This window comes from Chiloscyllium punctatum, chromosome 10 (assembly GCF_047496795.1).
Source record: "Chiloscyllium punctatum isolate Juve2018m chromosome 10, sChiPun1.3, whole genome shotgun sequence".
Taxonomy (NCBI): Eukaryota; Metazoa; Chordata; class Chondrichthyes; order Orectolobiformes; family Hemiscylliidae; genus Chiloscyllium; species Chiloscyllium punctatum.
In genome coordinates, this window is record NC_092748.1 from 44488126 (window position 1) to 44514591 (window position 26466).

Consider the following 26466-nt stretch of genomic DNA (forward strand, 5'->3'; position numbering starts at 1 on the left):
AATGCAAGAGTCAAGTATACAGTAAGTGGTTGAATCCTTCACAGCATCAACATATAGAGAGATCGAGGCATTCAGGTCCACAGTTCCCTGAATGTGGCAACACAAGTGGGCCACCTGATGTGTCTATGCCACTGACAGGTGGGTAACTGACACAGCACTGCTACCGTGGCACAATGTGTACACCTTGCCCCACCCCTATTATCCTGACCACAAGCTAAGCTTTGCAAAAAGGTCCAGTCTATATCCATTACATTTGTTTCCTAATAACTTATCTGTCAAATATCTGTCAATTCCCTTTTGAAAGCTATGACTGAATCTACTATTATCACCAATTCAGGCAATGCATTCCATAGTGGAACTGGTTAAAACAAAAGCTCTCATCTCCCTTTTTGCCAATTACCTTAACTCTGTGCCCCCTGGTTACTAGCCATTTTTTCAATGAAAACAGTTTCTCTATATTTTCATCATTAAGACCCCATTGACATCAACCTGGACAGTGCAATGTCCTCTTTGTACTGGGACTGGTGTATCATAGAGTTATAGAGATGTATAGCATGAAAACAGACCCTTCAGTCCAACTTGTCCACGCTGACCAGACATCTTATATAAATGTTGTCCCATTTGCTAGCACTTGACCCATTTCCCTCTAAACCCTTTCTATTCATATATCTATCCAGATGCCTTTTAAATGTTGTAATTGTACCAGCCTCCATCACTTCTTCTGGCAGCTCATTCCATACACATATCACCCTCCGTGTGAAAAAGTTGCCACTTAGGTCCCTTTTAAATCTTTCCCCACTCACCATAAACCTATCCCCTCTAGTTCTGGACTCCCCCACCCCGAGGAAAAGACCTTGTCTATTTACCCTATCCGTGCCCCTCATCGTCTTGTAAACCTCTCCAACAATCTATTCTTTGTCCTGAAGTCAGTGGAACTAGATATGAAACCACAATTTTTTGACTCAGATGCAAGAATGTTATGACTGAGCAGCAGAGACCTGCCTCAATTTTATTTGGGTAGCACACTGACCTTGGAAAATTTCCGATTGGTGACACATTACTTTTTAAAATCACATTACAAGAGAATCAGAGATCTCCATTTAAATTCAAATTTTATTATAATTTCATATAACATTACAGAATAAAACCAGTTGACTCATGAAGGAAATACAAAAAACCTACATATTAGTTGAGAGTTTTTTTTTAAACAGTTGTTACCTTGGTCATAATAATTGATAACCAATTACATAGTAATGGATAACTAATTATTGCCAGTAAGTTAAAGTCTTTGCTTCTGTTTTACAGAAAGCAAGTCGTAAGTTAGATTCCACAAGTTAATACATAATTAGCTGAAGTAAGGAAGACCTACTGAATTTATGCCCTCTCCACCCCCTAACTACACAGATTATAGTTTTATAGACTCTTGCACATCACTGCACTAAATTTGAGAACTTTACACTATTTCTAAACTGTTTTAAATTGTACTATCTTACAAAAAGTATTACATCTGAAAACATGAGGACCTTTTTACTGCATTTCTTTTTAAATTTCAGTGTCACCAGAGTTAGAAATTCATTACAAAAAGGTTATAAAATACACAGTTATCAATAATGATCAGGAAGCACCTCTGTTTCAAAAGCACCATTCCTCAGTCTACTAATGTAAACCTTATGGGTAATTTAGCTGCATCTCATTCCGCCAACAGAATGCAATGACAACAGGAACATAAAATAGTCCATCACTTAAATTGTTGCTTAAGTGAGCAAATTGTTTGGATATCACTTTGATATTTATCCTAATATTCTTATCAATAAATCTCAGAAGTATTTGATTCTTTCATTTCCATACACAACACAAAGGAGATCTGACTGCCGTCTACTTACAGCAACATGAAGCCAAGCATCGAAATAGCTTTGAATCTGTATCAGGCAGAAATGTAAATCTGTCTATTAATCCCAAAACTAATCTCGTTCCAATTGTTTACTACTGGTGTCTTAAGTGAAACAATTGTGCACCTCACATTTGACTTGGAGATATACTGAAATACAACTGAAACAACTTACTGATCTCGGAAAAAGCCTGGAATTTTGAAGAGGAAGTTCTAGCTCAACTTAATGACTTGCAGCTGCAAGACAGATGTTGCTACGTACTGTGGGGTTTATAACCACATATTGAATGTTCAACCTTTTTTAACAAAAATTTGTTCTTAAACTGTAAGGAACATTGCACTTTTAGTTGACATTCATGTAGATTTAATCATAAAAACTATCGTAAAGAAAATATCTTTGAAAAAGAGCAAGATGTGTTGAATGAATTGAATTTTTTTTCATTAAAAAAGACTTTGTTTTTGTTTAAAACACAAAGTGCTTTGAGCTAACTCCACAAGGATTAACATGTGCATAACAAGTCAGGCAGAATTTGAAAAGCATTATTTTGAAAAAAAATTTCAATTTTGGAAACCGCCAAAAATTATTTGTATTTTGACATATCAAATGCAAACTATACAGAGATTTAAACTTAAAGTTCTTGTTGATATCTTTAGTTTATCCCCCAAATTGATAACAAGTAAGTTACTGGACAACCAATGGAAAACATTTCCAGAAATGGAAACAATATGCTGCATACAAAGTTATTTATAAAGCAAACTATTTCCTGTTATAGTATTGTACAGAAGTTTTGATAAACATGGAGCTAGTGTCAGACAACCAACACAAAAATAATGAGTGAATGAGACTTCATGCACATTAGGCTTTGTGCAGTTGGGCTTGAGAAGAGTTTAAATCTATGGACAATGGGAGCGTGGTAGCTGATCATTAAAGTACTGGAACACCTCTGGCCCCGAATGTTGATATGCTTGGTATATCGGCAATTTCATACTTTGAGGCTCAGCCATTTTCTCAGTGTGCAAGCTTGCAGCTAAAATTCAGCACATTAAAGTAATCTTGCAGGATAATGATAATGACAATGCACCCTGCTGTGCACATTTTCATCAACGGGCCACAGACCACCACCTCTGGACATGAGACGTACACAGTCTACCTCAAATCACCCCAGAAAATTAACTTATCTCAAAAATGTGAGCAACAAAGCTTACCATTTCTTTTCGTTATTATGCCAGTAGCAGTACAAGTGATATGTTCCACGAACAGAACGTTGTGATCAAGCCAGAAGACACTGTCTATAGGTCAAATAAGTTATGTATTATACACACTTCATTGCTGGTGTGATAGCAGGTACTAAGGTCATATGTCCACTGACTGTCAGATTATATCAGTGTGACCCTTCAACTGCTCAAAATAGACGAGAGGACTGACTGTGCTCAGCCAGCCAATGCTTGCAAACTCAGAATGTAATGACTCTGCTATTAGGTAGCACATATTAACCAATCCCACCTGTGCTAAGATTTACAGGAACAACCAATTAAAAGTCATCAGTTGGGTTTGAAATGTAGCTCATTTACACCTTCAGATTAGATTTAGACTGCCTACAGTGTGGAAATAGGCCCTTCAGCCCAACAAGTCCATACTGCCCCTCTGAAAAGTAACCCACCCAGACCCTTGAATGCACCTAACATTATGGGCAATTTAACATAGCCAATCCACCTGACCTGTACATCTTTGGACTGTGGGAGGAAACCAGAACATCCAGAGGCAACCCACACAGACTCAGGGAGAATGTGCAAACTCCAAACAGACAGTCACCCAACACCAGAATTGAACCTAGGACCCTGGTGTTATGAGGCAGCAGTGCTAACCACTGAGCCATCATGCCACCACCTGCTAGAAGCTACAACATATTCACATGATGGGATAGATTTTCAATTGTAAATTGCACATGGACAATAACATACTAGGCCTCAAAAACATCAACAATTTTAATCAACATAATATAAATATTTAATATTTTTCAACATATCTTGGACAAATAAACAAAAAAAAGTACAAAGTTATATGACACAATAAATTTGTTTATGAGACACTTCTTCAGAATGGAAATTATGTAGACTACATTAATATCCTAGAGGAACATAGAGAGCTGCAGGCTTCTATTTGCGTAACTTGTCTATATTCCTTCAATGATACAATGACAGGAAGTAAATCATGGCATTGTCTACTTCCAGAAAATTTATGTAGGTTTGTACAGCACTGCAACGAAGCAGTGTTACATAAACAATTTCCATAATGTTTTCAATTTTGAAAAATGCATTTACAACCATGCTAGCTGTCTCTGCTTTTAGATTTTGACCAGTAATTATGATTGTAATAATGAAATCGTGCAGCATTATTTGTGGCTCTCTTACCCAATTTTCAATAAAATAAAATACTAATAAAGCTGTCTGTAGCCACACTGAAGCTCCGCGAATAACACTCATGCAAAGTACAGTGAGACTTCACACTGTGATAAAATCTAACAGATAAACTTTATGAATGAGAACATCTACACATTTCAAGATAGAAGTGAATTATGAAAGGGCTGCAATAATTGAAAGCTTTCTTCAAATAAACATTCACATAACCTTGAATTATTATTTATTTGCACTATTATTTATTAAAATCAAATAGTGCTTTCAGACAATCACAAGAAAATATGTGATTGTCTAGCTCTGAAAAAGGAGATTTGCAACATCAAGAAAAATCAAGTCCAATTTTTCACTCAAGGATTTACCAGCATGCCAGGTATCTTGCTAGTGAGTGGCATGAATTAACATCTCTTATCTGTTCTCATCTAATTTTGATCCCATTGTTATCTCGAAAGCAGCACAGAAAAGGAACAAGGTAGCAATGATTGCTAACATGAAAGTCAGAGAGGATACCTGGTAACTTCATCCTGCTGCCTGGTACTCTGGGTCTCATCTTGGCCTGCAAACTGCCAACATCTCCAGTCACTCTCCTTGGGCAGAGACTGCCTGCTCCCCTGTGCACACAGGTTGGCACCCGACTCATACCAGCCTCAACACATCATCACTGCAGTTGGAATGCAGTTATTCACTTCAACACCGCACTTGAGAGTGCAGTGACACGATTCATTCTAATGCTGCTGTCAGGATGCTTTGCGAGTAGGGAAAGGCACCCATCTCATGTATCAGGGCAGGGAGCATCTCAGGGCTCTCTGCTTGCTCTCTTCAGACTCACTCACTTTCCACCTACTTGGATGATCACAGCATTTCTGCCTTGCCTTGTTTTGCTTTGCCACCTCATTCAAAAACCTCAGTCTCACCATGCTTCTGCATTGTCTTGCTTTTAGCATAGGCACAGAGCCAAGCAACTTTTCCTCTTGTCAGCAGTGATCAGTCAAAGGGTGGACACATTGCTGTACTGCAGTATTCTTCATCAATATCACACCTATGCCAGCAACTTACACAGAAAATACACTGTATGTATTCCAACTAAATGGCATGTCTCATATTGGCACAGCGGCTCAGTGGTTAGCATTCCGGCCTCACAGTACTAGGGAGCTGGGTTTTATGCCATCCTCAGGTGATTGCCTGTGTGGAGTTTGCACATTCTCTCTGTGTCTGCGTGGGTTTCCTCCGGGTGCTCCGGTTTCCTCCCACAGTCCAAAGATGTGCAAGTGAGGTGGATTAGTGTGCTAAGTTGCCCATGATGTCCAGGGATGTGCAGGCTAGGTGGATTAGCCATGGGAAATGCATTGTTAGAGGAATAGGGTAGGGGAATGAGTCTGGATGCACTTCAGAGGGTCAATGTGGACTTGATGGAGCAAATGTCAACAAGTGCGGTACAGAAAAAGCACAGCAGGTCAGGCAGCATCCAAGGAGCAAGAGAAGTGACACTTAGGGAATAAGAGTTGGGTGGAAACGTGTGGAAATTCAGAACTGATGAGGTCAACGGGGAGTGCAAGATTAAAAGGAGCATGAAGACTTCAGGGTGGCCTATGACTCTCACTGTGAGGTGTTAGCCTTGTTGCCTCCCCTCCTTATCCAAATTTCAAATGGAAATGAGAAATAACCATCAGCACACACCTGGAGTGGGTGTAGATTATTTATTTTTCTGAGTGAGGATCTGGGCTTTACCTGCACGTATTTTCTAATCAACCTGCTCAAAGAAGCTACTATTACACCTTTGGAGTAGGTGAGACTTGAACCCAGGCCTCCTGGCTCAAAGATAGGGGCACTACTACAGTGCCGTATTAGCCTCAGATTCCATTTGTGATAAATGAGAGCTTTTTCAAGGGGCAATTCCATTAATCAAGCATTCATTCCGTACAGAAACACATGCAGCTATTGACTGTGCAGAATACAAATCCTAGCCAGAAGCAACCTTGACCATGCCACTGCACATTACAGGCTGTCCATGTCATGTTGGTGAAGCAGAATGAATCACAATGACCATACAACTGTCACCTGCAAGCCAATGGGGGGGGAGGGGGAATGGCTGCACTCTGAGTCTCCTACTGTGTGTGTCTGACATGGCTTGTACTGCATACATCATCTATGTCAAAATCAATGTACAGGCATTCCAAGACTCTCCTTGCCCTAGTCCTCCATCTCCCTCTGTAATAAGGACTGTGGGAAACCACTATTTGTGAGCAATGTGAATGCTGAACTGCTCACATTACAAAGGACCCTGGTCTGTTTCTGAAATCTTTCAGATAGGTTCATTGGAACTGTGACAAATGGATCAAGCCACAGCAAGACCAGCAAGTCCAGGACCAGTAGCAATGTGCAGTGGATGCCAAATAGCCTCATCATGAGGAAGTTGCAGCTGAAGGTCCCCTGAGGATGTGAAGGGGGAGGAGCTCCTGGAGGCCCAGCATCCATTGCCCAGAATGCCATTTCCTGCAGGTGAGCAAGTGGCCTGGCTGCTGCAAACTCAGAATGTTATGGGGCACCTTCACAGAACTGTGCTATCTGCTGGTACAGAACAGACCACCTGAAGGGGGGAGTTGGCCATCCTGACACGGAGGCTATCAGCTGCACTAAATCTTTGTATCCCGTGTTGCTTCCAAGAATCTACGGGGGAGCCATATGCGATCTTTAAATCTTTAACCCCCAAATGTATGAAGAGAGTTGCTATTGCCATTTGTGTCAGATCACACCTTTCATCTCATTTGTTCACAATGAAGTCAGTGCTGCAGCCCAAGCAGTAGGTTTTGCCAACATAGCAAAGCATTATGGGTTGGTCACACGTTGTACTGAGAGTGCCATATCATAACATGGCTGACATCATCAACAGATAAGCATTCCATTATGTCAACGTACAAGCTATCTGTGATTATCAATGAATGTAAGGCTCTTTAGCAGTTGCTATGACGCCCATATTTCCGAGACCTTGCATATTCCTGATTTGTTTCAATACCTTACAAGGTCGGTTACTGGGACACAAGGGATACATTCTACAACCATGGCTCCATTAAATAATCCCATGACAGAGGCCAAGCATTGACACATGCAGCCCTTTTTTTTAACCAGCGTCACCGTGGAGCAGCAGTAGACCACGAGGAGATGAGGTTCTGATCCCTGGATCAGCCTGGAAGGCTTTGCAGTACAGTCCAAACAGAGTGTGGTGTATAATCCCAGCACGCTGCATGCTGCCCAACGGCAGAAAGGGGACAGAGTTGGGACAGCAAAGGTAGTCTTCAAAGGACAAAGTTGAGGACATTGAACAGGAGGAGTATGTCTTTCTGCATGATACCGCATAGAAGCATCAGGAGAAAAAAGCCAGACAAGACTTAATCAACAGTTAAGTTCCAACAGATGAGTTGGATGAAATGATTATCCACTGATTATAAATCTGTTGTGCCTGAAAGGAAAACAGTCCCTTTTTAATCTGTAACCAAGTGCAGCTTTTTCTGTTTATTACATTAACTTTGCTTTTTCAATCTGTTTAATAAAAGTTAACATTTTCAACTTTGAAAAGTTTAACATTTGATACTCCCACATTGAACAATAAGATGTCATGCAATGCTGGGCATGAGGGAAGCAGCAGCACTCCGTGAGGCAGGGTTCTTACATGGTATGGCACTCAGAACAGGTAACCTGTGTAGCTTGATGCTTGTAGCTGTATTTACAATAACAGTTGATCTGACAGGTAATAATGTAAAGGAGTAAAACATTTCCAAGTGAGAGTTCCTATTTGAAACAAATGGTCACTTGTGCCACATATGTGCCCTCAGCAGTTTTTCTTTTTCACTTCCCTCCAACAATGTGGACTGTGAAGGGCTACTTATAGCTGGCTCTAAATAAATCTTAGAAGGTCCTGACACTGGGAAGTAACTCCTCCAATGGTGAGAACATGTTGGCACATAAGTGGCACCAATGAGGTCTAGTGCATACATAATAATGAGAGCAATGGAGAATTACATGGGTAAACTTACTGGGGCTCATGGAGGGAAACCCTCTATAAAACTCCTCAAAATTGACATCTGACTGATTTTTAGTAAAATTCAACATTGCAATTTTCAGTGTTCAACGTTCAACCAACTTCTTGAATGCAACAGCGAAATCTGGTTTGAATATTGAAGAGTCTGTTCGCAATTTCATGTGGTTAGGTCAAAAGGTTTTATCTTCCTCACATACTTCACAGATACTTATTCTGCGTATATTTAATATAATTAGATATGATGATGCAATTAAAGTAGGTTTGGTTTTTTGAACCAGAAGAGTTAAAAAAAACAGCTGGGAATGTACTGCTTTTGTACAAATTGCATTTTTAAAATGTACACACCCTTTGCAAAACTGTTAAGAATATTTGAAAACCAGCTGTAGTCAGTTGAGTGGCATGTCAGAATAAAACATTGAGAGACACTACAAAAGTTGATTAAAAAATTGGAAGACATTGCCAGTCAAGATGGAACCTTATATCAGTCAAAACTTCACCCAAGAAACATGGGTGTGCTCTATGGAAACTCTGCATCAGGAATGTAATGTTAAAAGCCTCAATATAATGGATTTGCTACAAACGATTCTGACTGTTTCTAGCAAGAAATAAACAAGGTTGTGATACGCCTTAAGAGCCAGCAAAATAATAAAACGTTGCTCAAAACAAAAATTCTGCGACAAATGGAAATATTTGTAAAAGAAGAAAGAAACATGTTTTACTATTATCCTTCACAGCACTAGCTCATTAGTCAGTCACTATTGTTGAGCCCAAAATATAAGAGAACAGAAGATGTAATGTTGATGGATCAATTTTAACCCATCCACTCAAAAATAGAATGAACAAGCTGTAAAATCAAACATATTGACTTACATGGACTGGTTTCTGCTAGATGCCAGTTTTAAATTCTCACTGCACTTAGTGTGTCTCGTGAATGCACACAATTGAAGATTCCATTGCAATCGTAATTGAGTAGATTAAAATCCACACCAAATAATCAAATCACTGTGTAGAACAGTGAGATTAGCTTCAGTGAGCAATTGGTTTACTGCAGACGCTAATTGCACATTGTTCTTAATGGATTGCAAAGGAAAATTTGACCTGAAATATTTGATTCATATTTTTGTTTTCTCCTACTCAGGTGAGCTAAGCTTTCACGTCCTATCACAGTTCACAGCTTTAGCTGCATTTGCTGGAAGACAGCGAGAGAGAAACCTGCTAAGGCTTTGTGCAAGGTCTGTACAGCAAGAGTCATATCCCCTCAAATGATTGAGGAGCAATGCAACAGAGGCAGCTTGCCTCTTTCATAGAGTCAGAGTCATACAGCCCGAAAACAAACCCTTCAGTCCAACTCATCCATGCTGACCAAGTTTCCCAAACTAAACTAATGCCATTTACCTGCAGCTCACCAATATCCCTTCAAAGCTTTTCTATTTATGTACCTGTGTAAATGATTTTGAAATCTTGTAACTGTACCTGCATCTACCACTTCCGCAAGCAGTTCATTCCACTTAGGAACTACCCTCTACTTAAAAATGTTGCCCTTCAGGTCCCTTGTAAATCTTTCTCCTCTCACCTTAAAAATATGCCCCCTAGTTTGAACTCCCTCACTCTAGGGAAATGATCCTTGCTATTCATCTTATCTATGCCAGTTATGATTTTATAAACTTCTATAAAGTCACCCCTCAGCCTCCTCTGCTCCAGCGAATACAGTCCGAACCTATCCTCATAATTCAAACATTCCAGTCCCAGCAAGTCTTTTCTGAACCTTCTCTAGTTTAATAATATCCTTCAAACGCAGTGCAACCAGAACTGTACACAGTATTATAAAAGTGGCATCAGCATGCTTAATGATAATATGACCTCTGCGAACTAATTTTGCTTGAACAGCACTGATACAATTATTGCCACAACACTGATAGAGACATTATTGAGCATATTACAGAACTATTGATGCAAACAATGGATCTGGAAGCTGCTTACAATATACCACTACATAAATTCTATTGCATCAATTGCGTGTGCTGCATGTCACACAATTTAACAATTCAGAAAGAACTGCGGTTGGAGGATGTCTACATCACCATCTGATGTAAGTAAATGACTGACGGCAAAGGAAAATACATCAATCGGTAGCCAGAATGCCAGGTTTCAGTTGATAGAAAAGTGGTCCTTTCTTATCTCTCAAAATTATATCCCTTCACATCATAAGTCTTTTCCAAGCTGTTACTGGACTTCCTTAGTACCCTCATTAAAGAACATTGAAATCATTGAGCCAACTTTTCGATGAATAACTACTGGCAATGCAAAAGCTAGAAGTCAAAGTGTAACTAAATGATTATTTTCAGGCGAAACACAACAATTGCCTGGAATTGATTTTTCAACTCAGTATGTATTCACAGAAGGTCTTTTCATTTTCACCAGGAGAGACTTTAATTAATGACTTCAGGACAGCTGCAGTTGCTCGTGTTGAAATCTAAGATGCGAGTGACTTGGGAGGTCAAGATTTTCAAAGTTGGTAGTGCCCAGCCTCATTCCATCATACTGGCATACTTGTCCATACGCTAACATCCTGACAGAAGGAAACATGAACATTTCCCATTGAGCTTCAGTCTCATGAAAATGGCAGTGTCCCATCAGTCCCAGTGATTTGCTGGGGAACCAACAAGTAAGTCGGGAGCAAGTAAGTCAGATCAAAATTACTGCAGATGCTGGAATCTGTCCTGAAAATTAACAGATGGGTAATGGGTATGGGTGCTGGTGGAGAAAAGATTGACATTTCAGATTAAGTGATCGGAATATGAGAATGGCAGAGCGATGGTGTGTCTAAGTGCAGGACTGGAAAGGACAGACAGTCCCACTGGAATGGGGGGGAGGGGAGAGAGGACATGATAACATGATGTAACAAGCTAAAAGAAACTGAAGAAATGATTCACAATTTAAAGATGCTGAACTATTATTAAGTCCAACAGGTTGTAAAATACCCAGCCTGAAGATGAGATGTTGTTCCTCCAGGTTGTACTGTCATTCACTGGAACACTACAGCATGCTGTGGACAGACATGTGGGCAAATGAGCTGTGTTAAAATGACTGGCTGCAGGAAGGTTGGGGTCATGCATACACACAGACCAGAGGTGTTCCACAAAGCAATCACCCAGTGTGTGCTTAGTTTCTCCAATGTACAGTAGGTCACCCTACACCCACTACTACTAGACTCCCCACCCCAAACCCTCCAGACTTCACCAGCTTTAATGAAGGGTCATCTAGACTCGAAACGTTAGCTTGCTCTCTCTCCGTGGATGCTTCTTGACCCACTGTGATCTCCAGCATTGGCTGTTTTCAGCAGCAAGTAAGTAATGCTTTGAAAGCACACACCTGTTCAGTCATTAGTGAGCAGGGACAAAAATTAAACCATAGAGGAAGGTGCGTGACTGAGGCATGGAATAAATTCTTTGTATCTGTCTTTACTAATGAAATAGATGCTACATAGGTTTCCATGACAGAGGAGAAAATTCAGTCACTAGAAAGGTTCAAAATTGATAGGGCAGCAGTAAGTATAAGGACAGACTGGATACTGTGTCAGAACCAGATGAGGTTCGTCAAAAAATTCTGCAGAAAGTCAGAGTGGAAATTGTGGAGGCACTGGCAATAATCCTTCTTAGACACCGAAATGTGCCAGTTCTTCAACCAGGACATCTAGTGAGGCATCAAACAATCTTGGGAGCTGATTTGCAGCTCATGGCTGACTTGTAATACTGTGAAATGCACAATCTCAATGTACCAAAATGCAATATTCCTGATCTCTGATTTAAATAAGATCCAAGAGAGTGACTGAAAAGTACATTGAGGAAGTGAGTGTTGTCTGTATCAGGTGTGTTGAGATGGGAAATATGGCAGTCAAACATCAACAAGGCCCAGGAGTTAAAATACTCAACATTTAAAATTGGATTGTTTATATTTTGAATTTTCCCTGCTCTCTGTCACCCATGTAATAGACACAAGTTGTAGGGTTATGGGGAACATGATACACCATTATTTTTATATCTCATTCTACTGCCGAACGTGCGTCATCCAACTAAGCAGTCGACAGATCGGAAGGGTTCAGCTCAACAGACAATGAACCATTCAAGTCTTCACAAAGAGTCAGACTTAATTTCCTTTGTAGCAGTGTAGGATAAGTGTGACACATAACTCCAAGAAGAAATAAATAATATTTTAGGAAAAAGGATGATAATATTTTTGTTCAGAGAAAGAGAGGAAATACTTTGCTAAAACAATATTGAAATGGCTGATAAAGTGAGCTCTTTAACAAGGGAGTTCGATATACAGTACAACTATTTCCAAATTGATGCAATGGCCCAATGTCTGCACATTAATTGAAAAGTCACAAAATAACTCAAAATCAACACTGAATTAACATTAAAAAGTGACTCCTTTCTTCCATTTGGTGAGAATTCTGATACCATTTCAACTTGACATTGTAAAGCTCAATTGTGGGCGGCATGGTGGCACAGTGGTTAGCACTGCTGCCTCACAGCGCCAGAGACCCAGGTTCAATTCCTGCCTCAGGTGACTGTGTGGAGTTTGCACATTCTCCCCGTGTTCTGCGTGGTGTTCCGGTTTCCTCCCACAGTCCAAAGATGTGCAGGTCAGGTGAATTGGCCATGCTAAATTGCCGTAGTGTTAGGTTAGGGGTATGGGTGGGTTGTGGGTCGGTGTTGGGTTGAAGGGCCTGTTTCCACAATGTAATCTAATCTAATCAGTACAGTGTTAAACTGCAGAGTTCTTTTCAGTACAGTATTACTGTGATGTTGCCAACCATGACCTCTGAACTAAAACATTGGTCACCAGGCAATAGAAGACAATGTAGACATACTTTAATTACTGAACATATTTAATATATGAACAATATGATACTGTTAATTACACAAGTCAATGCATACTGAAAATATAGCTAATAATTTTGATTTGAAGTGTGCAACTTTAGATCATTTTATAATGCAATGCATTTCCTTCAAGCATTCACTTTTCTAGACTCTCTTTATTGTTCATCCTAGACACTTAGATTGATGACTATAACAACTGAGGAAAAACAGAGTTTAAGTGAAACTTAATTAAATCTTACGTAGTTGTTCAGTTGATGAATCTTTTGTGTCGCTACTGGAACAATTTGTTTCATTTGGTTCCTATCTTTGAGCTCCTCCTTTAGTTAAATATCAAAGTTGCATATCAGTATAGCACATGCAGTGATTTATGTACTTCTTAAATAATTATATTTAGCAACATAATTTCATATAACCATATGTTGCAGATGTTCACTGTATAGGATATAATACAGAAACCAGACAGAAAGAAGTCCATGTTATAAACATGGAGTAATCAACAACTTGGATGGATTACAGTATATTCCCACTGTTATTTCTAAAGTGCAAATAATGTTTAACTCTGAGCTAGACGTTGCATAAACAATGTTCACCCTTCTATTGGGGTGTGGTGTAATTTTTACAGCTTCCATTTGGATTAGGCTGACCGCCTGCCAAAATGGAACAATCGGCTCAAGTAAAGCAGACCAGCCCCAAGTAAAGACTCCATTCACCAGTTTTTGTGACCAAGAACATTTTGCTTCTCTTACTTTGACAGGAGAAGAATGACAATGAGGTGGCAGACATCCAACTAAACCTCAGCTTTCTGGCCAACACCCACGCATTTAAGTTTTAAAATTATTCACAGATTTGAAGGTGGTCAACCAAAAACAAAAGCAGGAAAGGGGCAAGCATAATTTTTGGGAATCTGAAATACATACTCGGTTGCCTTCCTCAGGTAACCAGGCACGCTGAATTTTAATAAAAGTCATACAAATAGCACTGCTGAGGTACTTTGCCAAATACAGTCATGGAGTCATAGAGATGTACAGCATGGAAATAGACCCTTCGGTCCAATTTATCCATGCTGACGAGATATCACAACCCAATCTAATCCTACCTGCCAGCACCCAGCCCATATCCCTCCAAACCCTTTCTATTCATATACCAATCCAGATGCCTTTTAAATGTTGCAATTGTACTAGCCTCCACCACTTCCTCTGGCAGCTCATTCCATAACCTACCGCCCTCTGCGTGAAAAAGTGGCCCCTCAGGTCTCTTTTATATCTTTCCCCTTTTGCCCTAAACCTATGCCCCCTCGTTCTGGACTCCCGGACCCCAGGGAAAAGACTTTGTCTATTCATCCTATCCATGCCCCTCGTGATTTTATTGACCTCTATAAAGTCACCCCTCAGCCTCCGACGCTCCAGGGAAAACAGCCCCAGCCTATTCAACCTCTCCCTGTAGCTCAAATCCTCCAACCCTGGCAACATCCTTGTAAATCTTTTCTGAACCCTTTCAAGTTTCACAACATTGTTCTGATAGGAAGGAGACCAGAAATGCTCGCAATATTCCAACAGTGGCCTAACCAATGTCCTGTACAGCTGCAACATGCCCTCCCAACTCCTGTACTCAATATTCTTACAAATAAAGGAAAGGAAATCAATATTGACAAAAACTGAAAAAAAAAATCCTAACATATACATCTTCTGCACCATAAAAGAGCAAAAAGAAACAGGTCCTGAACTATTCCATTCCCCACAAACAAATTTTGACACCATCAATACAAAACAGTCTACTTGGTTGGCAAATTGACACTAAACTCACTTAACCCTTGTCCTCATCAGCATTCTATGGCTGTATCACAAGTACACTACAGCATCCCATCAATCAGTCTTCAATACTTCCCTGCCCAATAATGTAGATAGATAGCATCAAGAAAGAATATGCCCAGCAATAGCATAGAAGCACCACCAATCTAAGTCGCAAAATCATCCAGAAACAATTATTCGTTCAAGAGCTCAAGGTCAAAACTCTGAAATTCCCTTCTACCATCATGCCCATGTAAATATTGACATTCAAAAGTTGTCATCAATGATTCCTTCTCCTCAATAGTTTTCGTGCTGAGATTCCAGCGGATGGAAAGTTGCAGAAATCACTCAAGTTAACATGAACTTGAGTTTCTCCATTCTTAATTTTACTGCAAAACCACTTGAAAAAATTGTGCCACTCTGAATTCAGTGTAATTGGGCTTTTAATGACAGGTTCGGGACTTGATTACTGCTGAGCATCTTCTCCTGCCTTAAAAATATATTTTTACATTCTTAGGACATCAAGTCTTCCCCCCACAGCAAAAAGAAAACAGTTTTAAAGTGAGCATTTTGTTTCTAAATTTATGGTATTTCAGCTTCGACTTAATCCCAAAATCATGATCTTTATTTTACTGTTTGCAAATGATTAAAATGTGTCTGATTATCAGTTCTTTTATTTCCTTGATTTTGTTTTTGTCTACGTATATTCACCAACATCATTATTTGCTTAACCTGCTTGTTTTTCGATGGCTAAGATTCCCTTGTGCTGATACTGGAATCAAAGTAACATCAACATTGCACAGAATTCACCAGATTTTGTTAGTAAATTTCCTTGAGGTAAGTAATGAACACTATTACTTTACACCACTTTTTTTTAATATTTAAATGACTGTTAAGTCTGAACTAGACATAAAACAAAGAAAAATTGTTCTGCAGGCTGATTCCATTAACATACATAATTAAGAATAATTCAAAAATAGGCTTTAACCATGAATACTGGATTAGTGGTGCTGGAAGAGCACAGCAGTTCAGGCAGCATCCAACGAGCAGCGAAATCGACATTTCGGGCAAAAGCCCTTCATCAGGAATAAAGGCAGTGAGCCTGGAGCGTGGAGAGATAAGCTAGAGGAGGGTGGGGGTGGGGAGAAAGCAGCATAGAGTACAATGGGTGAGTGGGGGAGGAGATGAAGGTGATAGGTCAAGGAGGAGAGGGTGGAGTGGATAGGTGGAAAAGAAGATAGGCAGGTAGGACAAGTCCGGAGAAGTCAAGGAGACAGTCACTGAGCTGGAAGTTTGAAACTAGGATGAGGTGGGGGAAGGGGAAATAAGGAAGCTGTTGAAGTCCACATTGATGCCCTGGGGTTGAAGTGTTTCGAGGCGGAAGATGAGGCGTTCTTCCTCCAGGCGTCTGGTGGTGAGGGAGCAGCGGTGAAGGAGGCCCAGGACCTCCATGTCCTCGTCAGAGTGGGAGGGGGAGTTGAAATGTTGGGCCACGGGGCGGTTTGGTTGATTGGTGCGGGTGTCTCGGAGATGTTCCCTAAAGCGCTCTGCTAGGAGGCGCCCAGTCTCCCCAATGTAGAGGAGACCACATCGGGAGCAATGGATACAATAAATGATATTAATGGATGTGCAGGTGAAACTTTGATGGATGTGGAAGGCTCCTTTAGGGCCTTGGATAGAGGTGAGGGAGGAGGTGTGGGCACAGGTTTTACAGTTCCTGCAGTGGCAGGGGAAAGTGCCAGAATGGGAGGGTGGGTCGTAGGGGGGTGTGGACCTGACCAGGTAGTCACGGAGGGAATGGTCTTTGCGGAGGGCGGAAAGGGTTGGGGAGGGAAATATATCCCTGGTGGTGGGGTCTTTTTGGAGGTGGCAGAAATGTCGGCGGATGATTTGGTTGATGCGAAGGTTTGTGAGGTGGAAGGTGAGCACCAGGGGCGTTCTGTCCTTGTTACGGTTGGAGGGGTGGGGTCTGAGGGCGGAGGTGCGGGATGTGGACGAGATGCGTTGGAGGGCATCTTTAACCACGTGGGAAGGGAAATTGCAGTCTCTAAAGAAGGAGGCCATCTGGTGTGTTCTATGGTGGAACTGGTCCTCCTGGGAGCAGATACGGCGGAGGCGGAGAAATTGGGAATACGGGATGGCATTTTTGCAAGAGATAGGGTGGGAAGAGGTGTAATCCAGGTAGCTATGGGAGTCAGTGGGTTTATAAAAAATGTCAGTGTCAAGTCGGTCATCACTAATGGAGATGGAGAGGTCCAGGAAGGGGAGCGAGGTGTCAGAGATAGTCCAGGTAAATTTAAGGTCAGGGTGGAATGTGTTGGTGAAGTTGATGAATTGCTCAACTTCCTCGCGGGAGCACGAGGTGGCGCCAATGCAGTCATCAATGTAGCGGAGGAAGAGGTGGGGAGTGGCGCCGGTGTAATTATGGAAGATCAACTGTTCTACATAGCCAACAAAGAGACAGGCATAGCTGGGGCCCATATGTGTGCCCATGGCTACGCCTTTGGTCTGGAGAAAGTGGGAGGATTCAAAGGAGAAATTGTTAAGGGTGAGGACCAGTTCGGCCAAACGAATGAAAGTGTCAGTGGAAGGGTACTGTTGGGGATGTCTGGAGAGGAAACAACGGAGGGCTTGGAGGCCCTGGTCATGGTGAATGGAGGTGTAGAGGGATTGGATATCCATGGTGACGCCTTTAACCATGAATGCCTACCATGCAGGACTTTTCTTTTACATAAGAACTAGGAGCAGGTTTAGATTAGATTAGATTCCCCACAGTGTGGAAACAGGCCCAACAAGTCCACACTAACCCTCCGAAGAGTAACCCACCCAGACCCATTTCCTTCTGACTAATGCACCTAACACTATGGGCAATTTAGTGTGGCCAATCCACCTAACCTGCACATCTTTGGACTGTGGGAGGAAACCAGGACAAAACCCATGCAGACACAGAGAGAATGTGCAAACTCCACACAGACAGTTGCCCGAGGCGGGAATCAACCCTGGGACCCTGGTGCTGTGAGGCAGTAGTGCTACCCACTGAGCCACTGTGACGCTCCTTGAGCCACCATGCCTCCCCTTATGGAAACAGGCCCTTTGGCCCACAAGAGCACACTGAGTGTCTGAAGATTAACCCACCCAGACCCCTTCCCCGACCCTGTATTTACTCCTGACTAATGCACCTAATACAATGGGCAATTTGGCATGGCCAATTCACCTGACCTGCACATCTTTGGTGTGTGGGAGGAAACTGAGAGGGTGTATGCAGATATAACACAATAGTTTTCATCAAAGGAATATTAATGGTATACTTCAAACAAGCATGGCCTTCATAAATGTTCTTTGTAAATCCTGCTTGGAAGCATATAATTACCTAAATATTATCAAAATATATTGCAATGTATATCTCTGCATAATTCTTACATTAAAGTTGTTTTATCAGTTGTGAAATATTTTTCACTTAAGGCATTTGTTTTCATATAAAAGTCAGCCCAATTACCTTCCACATTAAGAAGTTCTTCTATACAGTCCTCAATGTCACCACTTCAATACCTTAAAATTCATTAGATGAAGACATAAACAGAAAATTAGTCTACATTAAATATACTTTTAAATATTTGTTATTAGTTTTGTTGCCAATAATATTTTATGAATACAGTTGGAAGTTTCAGCATCACAGCCTGTTTTCAAGAAGTGACAGGACAGTTGGGAAATTTCAGAATTTCACCCAAATATTGCAAGTCAATTCTGATTTCCTGCTCAAATCTGAACTAAAACTCTTCATGTGGAATCTTATATTAGGTGTGAACTCTTTGGAAATTGGCCATTTCAAGTGTATGAATTATGCATAACAATGAAAAGTTACATTACTTAATAAAGAGTCCACCCTCAGAATCAATACAAAATTGATTCTTCAAGAACATTTTGCCCAATTCCTCAGAAATACTTAGTAAAACACAGCAAATGCAATTTAAATATAATCATTTAATCTAGATTAATTTCTGAGCTGAAGATGTAGTGAGCCTCCATAGCTTAGTTTTTGAGAGCATTTTGTTTTGTTTGGCACTGTGTTGTATAATGAATTCAGTTCTTATGTAACTTAATCATGCTTGGTCAAAGGTACTCTGAAACATAAGCATGAGAAATAAACTTGGAATTTAAATTGTGAAACATTTAAAGTTGCAGTGCTCATAATTTTTTTTTTCTTTACAATCTCAAAACCTTGCGCAATAAAAATGTCCAATTACTCAAAATAAGTTAATCTGACGTTACCTTTTGAAAAATAATTAATATCCAAAAGCACACAGACATTGCCATTGGTCATATGGAAGCTTACAAGTGCACTATTGCTTTTAAAATGTTAACAAAGCAGCTTTGTCATTTAGTGAGATTTACATTCAAATAGATCAGTGAAATATCTGATACCTGATACTAAATAAACTACGTAATCACTTTGAGTAGTCAGAAGATTCCACATTTACAGTTTAGTTTTAACCAAACAACAATCAAGCATTAGCTACACCTTTGAAATAAAGGAAGTGATAGTGGCGTAGTGGTAATGTCACTGGCAATGTAAAGCAGAGCCTCAGGCTAATGTTCTGGGGACATGGGCTCAATACGTACATGATAGGGGGTGAAATCTGAATTCAGGAGCTCTCCAGGTGCATTTAGTCATTTAATAAAAATCCATATGGCAAATTGCTAAATAGTTATTCCAGCAATTTTTTTTTTAAACAAGAAATGTCTTATACAAAAGGACCAGGAAAATTAAGTCCAAAAATGTGCAGGTTAGGTGAATTGGCCATGCTAAATTGCCTATAATAAGAGTTGAAAGGGTAAATGTAGGGGAATGGGTCTGGGTGGGTTGCGCTTCGGCGGGTTGGTGTGGACTTGTTGGGCCAAAGGGCCCATTTCCACACTGTAAGTAATCTAATCTAGTAAGCCAATACTAAGTATCCAGCAATCCTCTAGCATTAGTGGGAACGTGATGAGCTTGTGGTATTATCTTTGGACTATCAATCCAGAGAACCAGGCAATGTTCTGGGGTCCCAGGTTTGAATCCCACCATGGCAGATGGTCCACTAATGTCCCTAAGGAAAGTAAACTTACCATCCTTACCTGGTCTGGAGTACAGACCAACAGCAATGTGGTTGAATCTTAACTGTGCTATAGGCAATCAGGAATAAATCAGACCCGAGACAGTAATGCCTTCATCAAGTGAATGAACATTGAAAAAAAAATCCACACACTATGAAACTTGTGTTTTTCATCTATATCATCAAATATTTTTGATTTCCTCCCCAGTTACCTTCAGAACGTGTGAGTGCAGACACCCTTTCTATCCTAAAGTTGTATTTTCTTTAAACGTATCAATATTGAAGAGCCTATTTTGTTACCATTATTAGAAACTGAGGCACAGTAATTATTCATTCAAATATTTATTTGCCATTATTTGTGTGTTTATATTGTTCAGCCTTTAGTCGTCCTACATTCATGGCAATTTTCCTTTCATTATTTATGCACCTACAGAACTCTACTCCCTTTTAAGTTCCTGAAGTTTGATTTGATCTTTGCTTACCTGAGGTTTGGTTAAACTTCTCAAAGTTCTTTGCATTTCCTTTTCTTCTTTCCTTTGTTATTTAAGTATTTCTTATGTGTATTTTATAGATATATAACCATGTTGTACACTTCCTAATTCATAGCAAATCCCATCCAATTTTCATCCATGCTCAGTGATTTACAGCAGTCTGTCACAATTTTAAAAATATAAGAATACAGAACACAAGAACAGGCCCTTCCATTCACCACATCTGTGCTAATCATGATGCCATTCTAAACTAATTCAATCTGCCTGTACATAGTCTGTTTGCTTCTATTCCCTGTCTCTTCATGTGTCTCTCTAAGTGCCTCTGGAACATTGCTATCACATTTGCTTCTACCACACTCCTTTGGCAGTACATCCCAGGCACTGATCACCCTCTGCGTAACAAACATGCTTCACACATTTTATTTAAACTTTCCCTTCTCACCTTAAACCTGCACCCCTAGTATTTAACATTTTCACCCTGCGAGAAGACAGATCATCTACCCTAACCATGTCCCTCATAATTTTGTTTACTTCTATCAGGTCACCCTCAGGCTCCAATGCTCTAGCAAAAACAAGTTTGTCCAACATCTCCTTATTGCTCATATAATCCAATCCAGGCATCATCCCGGTTAACTTCTTTTGTTCCTTCTCCAAAGCCTCCAATTCCTTGCTATATAGTGTGGTGACCTGAACGGCACACAATACTGCAAATGTGGCCTAACAAAAGTTCTAAAGAACTGCAACCTGACTTGCCAATTTTAAACCCTATACCCTGTACATGTCCTATCATTCGTTCCCACCTTATCAACTTGTGTTGCCAATTTCAGGGAGCTGGAGTCTAGCATCCAAGATCTCTCTGAACATCAGTGTTCCTGAAGGCCCTGCCATTTACTGTACAATTTCTTCTTACATTTGACGTCCCAAAATGCCTCACCACACATTTGTCTGGATTAAACTCCATCTGGCATTTCTCCGTCCAACTTTCCAACTGATCTATATCCTGTTCTAACCTTTCACAACCTTCCTCACAACCCACGACTCTACATATACTTTCAGCTAAATAATATATGGAAATTACAAAATAACAAAAGTCCAAGTGCTTATCTCTGCAGAATGCACAAAGATCACAGACCTTCAGTCAGAAAAACGCCACAACTACCAAGCCAATTTTGTATCTAACCCACCAACTTAACCTGGATGCCATGTGATTTTATCTTCTGGATCAGACTATAATGAAGGGCCTTGTCAAATGTGTTAATTAATATAGACAACATCCACTGCTCTACCCTCAAAAATCGTGTTCGCCACTATAATTTCCTCAAAAACTCAACAAAATATCCGAGACAAAATCCTCACTTTCAAATTCTTCATGGCCCAACTCCTCTCTACATCAATGTGCTCCTCCAATTGTAATCTCTTTCACATTCCCAATTTATTCACCCGAGCTTCTGCTGTGTCCTCAACTGTTTAAGTAATAAATCCTAGAATCCCTTCCAAAAACTAATCTTTCTTACCAAAGTTATCTGCCCCTTTCCCTCTCCCTTGAACATACTTGTTACAATCTATCATTTTCTTCTGCCCTTCTAATGGCTGCACAGGTAATAGAATATCTGTCTTTTTGCTTCCTCTTTCTCAGCCCTCCAATGCTACAAACATTCCTTTCAGATAAGCCAGTGATTTCCATCTTTCAGTTCAGCAAACCAAATTCATTGTTTACATTATATTTGTCTGTTTTGCACTGGGGAGACCAAAAGCTGATTGGATGACTGCTTTCCAAACACTTCCATTCAGACCTGAAGCACAGGCCAAGCAAGCAACAGCCTGTCAGTTTAATTCTGAACCTTGCTTTCACGCACTGACACTTCTGTCCTTGGTTTATTACAGTGTTCCAATGCAGCCAAATGCATTCAAGCAACATTCACAATTCTTCACAAGCTGAAGCAGATTGTGTCCATATTCAACAAGGCCTGGATAACATTCAGACCGATTGTTAAGTGGCAAATAACAACCATGCCTCACAAGTGCCAGCCAATCTCTATTCTCAAACAACAGATGATCTAACCTTCATTCCTTGATTTTCCATGGCTTTATGATCACAGAATCCCCTCTTACCAATATTCTGACAGTTATGATTGACCAGACATTGAACTGGGTGATCCATATAAATTACTGTGGTTAGAAGAAGTGTAGAATTAGGTGGCATCATCTCCTGACTTCTCAATGCTTGTCCACCATGTACAAGATTCAAGTTCAAGAATGCAATAAAATTCTCTCCAGTCTCCTAGATGGATGCAGATCGAGCAACATTTGAAGCTCAACTCCATCCAAGACAAAGCTACCCACTTGATTGGCACCCAATCTGCCAACTCCCTTCACCACCAAGACACAATGGCAGCAGCGTGCATCATCTACAAGATGGACTGCAGCAACTCAGCAAAGTTCTTTAAACAGCAACCTCTAATCCCTGACCTCTACCATCTGGAAGGAGAAGGACAATGGATACAGCAGAACATGAGCACTTGCAGTTTCTCCTTCACATCACACATAATCCTGACTCCCAGGTATATCACCGTTCCTTCGTGTCACTAAGTCAAAACCCTGGAAATCTCTTCTGAATAGCACTGAGGATGTACCTACACTGAATTGACTGCAACAGTTAAAGAAAATGGCTCATCACCATCATCTCAAAGGAAGTTAGAGATGGGCAAAAGGAACCATGTCAGAGGTTCAGAGAAAATATTTAAGACCCGTTAGATTTTTAAATGTCCCCAATTTAAATGAAGGGTCATTGACCTGAGACATGAACTGCTTCTCCCCCCCCCACCCACCCCCATCCCAAATACTGCCCAAACATTTATCCTAGTGTTTTCTAGTTTTATTCAGATTTCCAATTTCTATATTTAGGTGTACTTATCCCTTCCAGAATTACAGAGGTTCACATTGGGGATTGAATGCAGCAGAGATCAAATGCAGTTCTCCTCACTTATGACTTGGAACATAGTTCTCTAATGAACAAAATTACTTTCAATGCAGCGCACATCCTGGAAAACTAATGATCTTCAGAAAACTAATTTTTATCCATCAACACTAACTGACAGAAACTGCTAAATACAAATGACTGTGGCTAGAATGGTACAATTTTAGTTGCATATTTATTTTAGTCAAAAATATCTTAAATGGAATTAAACAACGATAAAATACTTAAGTGTACACTTGATATAAATCCAACACCATTCAGTACCAAGTAAGCCATGCACTCTCAATATTGAAAAGAACACTTGACCATTCTTAAAAATCACACAGCACTAGGTTATAGTCCCAACAGGTTTACCTGTTGACTATAACCTGGTGTTGTGTGATTTTTAACTTTGCACACCCCAGTCCAACATCGGCATCTCCAAGTCTTAACCATTCTTGTTTGTCCTTCTTGTATAGTAATATTTGCATGACATAGTCAGTATACATTCATATAGTATGAAGTATGTGCACAAAGATCACATGCCCTTTGAATGTGCTATTACTTGTTTATATTAGTACAATCCTCCCCCAACACATCTGGGAGTGACTCTAGCTCCTTCTCCTTCTCACAACATCTGAAGACAACAGCAGCAAATGTCAAAAGCAGAAACAACCTACTAATCAAGCTTTGTCGGCAATCAATTGATTGCAACAAACTACATCACATCTGGAACCCTCCACTCAACATCTAAGTAATGCAAAATAGTGCAAAAGCTGGATATCTGAAATAAAAATTGATAGAGAAACTCAATGTCTGGCAACATTGTGGAGAGAGGAACAGAGTTAACAGTTTGGATCCAATGTGACTTCGTCAGAACTGAAAGAAATTAGAAAATGGTGGGTTTATGCTGTTGAAAGAGAGGAGAGGCAAACAGAAAAAATGTAATGGAATCCAGATCAAAAGACAAAAGGAATAAGAATGATGGTAAAGAAGTGAGAGATGCAAAATGGGTGCACGTGAAGGTGTGCAAAGGAAAAGGTAGTTCTGCTTTGCAAAGTCAATAAGATAAAAACAAAACACACTTTTAAGCTGTGGAACTCAATGTTGATTTTTAGAGGATTTAAATCCCTAAGCAGAAAATGAGGTGTTGTCCCTCCAACTTACATTAAACTTCACTGGAAAACTGTAGCAGGCCCAGGACATAAATGCTAAGATGGAAGTAAAATGTCTTGTTGTGATGGCAAGCAAGAGAAGGTTGAGGTCTTCCTGATGATTGCACAGGTAGTGTTTTGCAAAGCAGTCACTCAATCTGCTCCCATGGGCTCCTTTGCACTCCTCTGTCTTATCCTGTGCTTCCTCAAGAACCGTTCTACTAGGTCCTCCTCCTCTCTGTCAACAGCATGAAGACCACAATTTTCCAGCTCCTTTCAGTTCCAACCAAGAGTCATCCTGAACTTAAAACATTAGGTCAGTTTCTTGCTCCACAGATGCTGCCACATCAGTTGAGCTTCTCTAGCACTTTGTTTATAACTCAACATGCCTACCCAGATCCTGTTCATCACACCCTCAACACAGCTGCCAAATGACAACACACACAAGAAGGTTGAAACCATCAGTGTTGCATATCACTTATCCACTCCATAATGACCTGCTCAATTTGCCTCCTACCTGCCTTCCACCTTAGTGCCATATGTTGCACCTTCATCAGAACATCTACCAGAAAACATCGTGCAGATCAAGGATTGGGAAACACAGCAAGTCATTAGCATCTGCCAAATGACAGGCTCTGAACTATCATGGTAACATTGGGTCTCGTTAAACAGGTTCAGAATAAGCCAGCATCATTGCACAAACTCCTAATGCACATTACCAGGGAGCATCTCTTCAGGAGTTACAATCATTAATTCATCACAAGTTACTCATCAGAAATGTAATTCAGCATGTTTGGTTTCCCAACTTGTCGCATATGGCTAATAGATAATGCATTGCTTTTTAAAAACATGATAACAAAAATCACCGATTTAAACATGAACTTGATACACAGGATTTCAAAATTTCTAAACCAAAGTCATGAAAATCTACATATCCAATCACCACCTGTCTACTCTCATTATCTCGATCATAACAGGGTACAAAATTCCCAATGTAAATTTGCAGATATACATCATTAAAATGTTAGCTATACCGTGACTGATTTTATTATAACATTATTTTATTCACACATTCATAATATTCCTAATTATGGGATAATGACTCCATTTCATTAAATCACAAGACACTTTTCTTTAATAGTCTAGGCACTGTAGAATCAAAACTAATATATATCCAGCCATCAAAAAAATTGAAAATATTGTCCAATCACTTTCCCTTTTGAATTGATTAGTTTTATTTCTGTTCAAAAACTTGATCAAGCTTCAGTTAATTTTAAATGAACATCAGCACCATTTGGAAACCAGGTTACTGAGGAAGTGAATATTTATCAGAATTTATACATTTATCAGAATCAAGTGTAGGGACAACATTCACTTTTCCTTTATTTAGTTTCAGTTAATGTGTATTCAAAATCACATTTTCTTTTCAAAATAGCATGTTCTCTTCTAATTCCTAAGATCAATTATTAGAAATTGATCTAAAAATAATCACATCATTTTTTTTTCTCTGAGTCTTAGGTAAATTAGAGATGATTCCTTTAAATCCAAACCTCAAAATGTACATTTTCTTTCTAATAATAAACTACAAAGTGTCTCAAAAGGTCTAATTTAGGACAGTATCTTTGCCAATGTAATCTATGTCTTTCCAAATCAAGTAGCAATAAACAAGCCACTTAACACTGGGACTTCTTTTCATTTTGACTGATCCAGTTCGAAAGGAACAAATTTGAATTAATGGAGTGCTTTATTATGTCCTCTTGAAA

The 26466-nt window shown here is 40.0% G+C and overlaps 1 protein-coding gene across 10 annotated transcripts in view; it reads right to left on the reverse strand.

The window, feature by feature from the left end:
• Positions 1-26466, reverse strand: part of gulp1b (GULP PTB domain containing engulfment adaptor 1b) — a 375129-nt gene that overhangs the window by 206639 nt on the left and 142024 nt on the right. Inside the window, exons 3-4 of one of the 10 annotated variants that reach the window (XM_072579026.1) lie at positions 18506-18558; positions 13462-13539 (exon numbers count right to left, since the gene is read on the reverse strand). The exons of 6 other annotated variants lie outside the window; for them this stretch is intronic. The gene's annotated coding sequence lies outside the window, so the exon portion shown is untranslated. 3 more of the 10 variants (XM_072579034.1, XM_072579032.1, XM_072579029.1) reach the window with 3 other exon arrangements.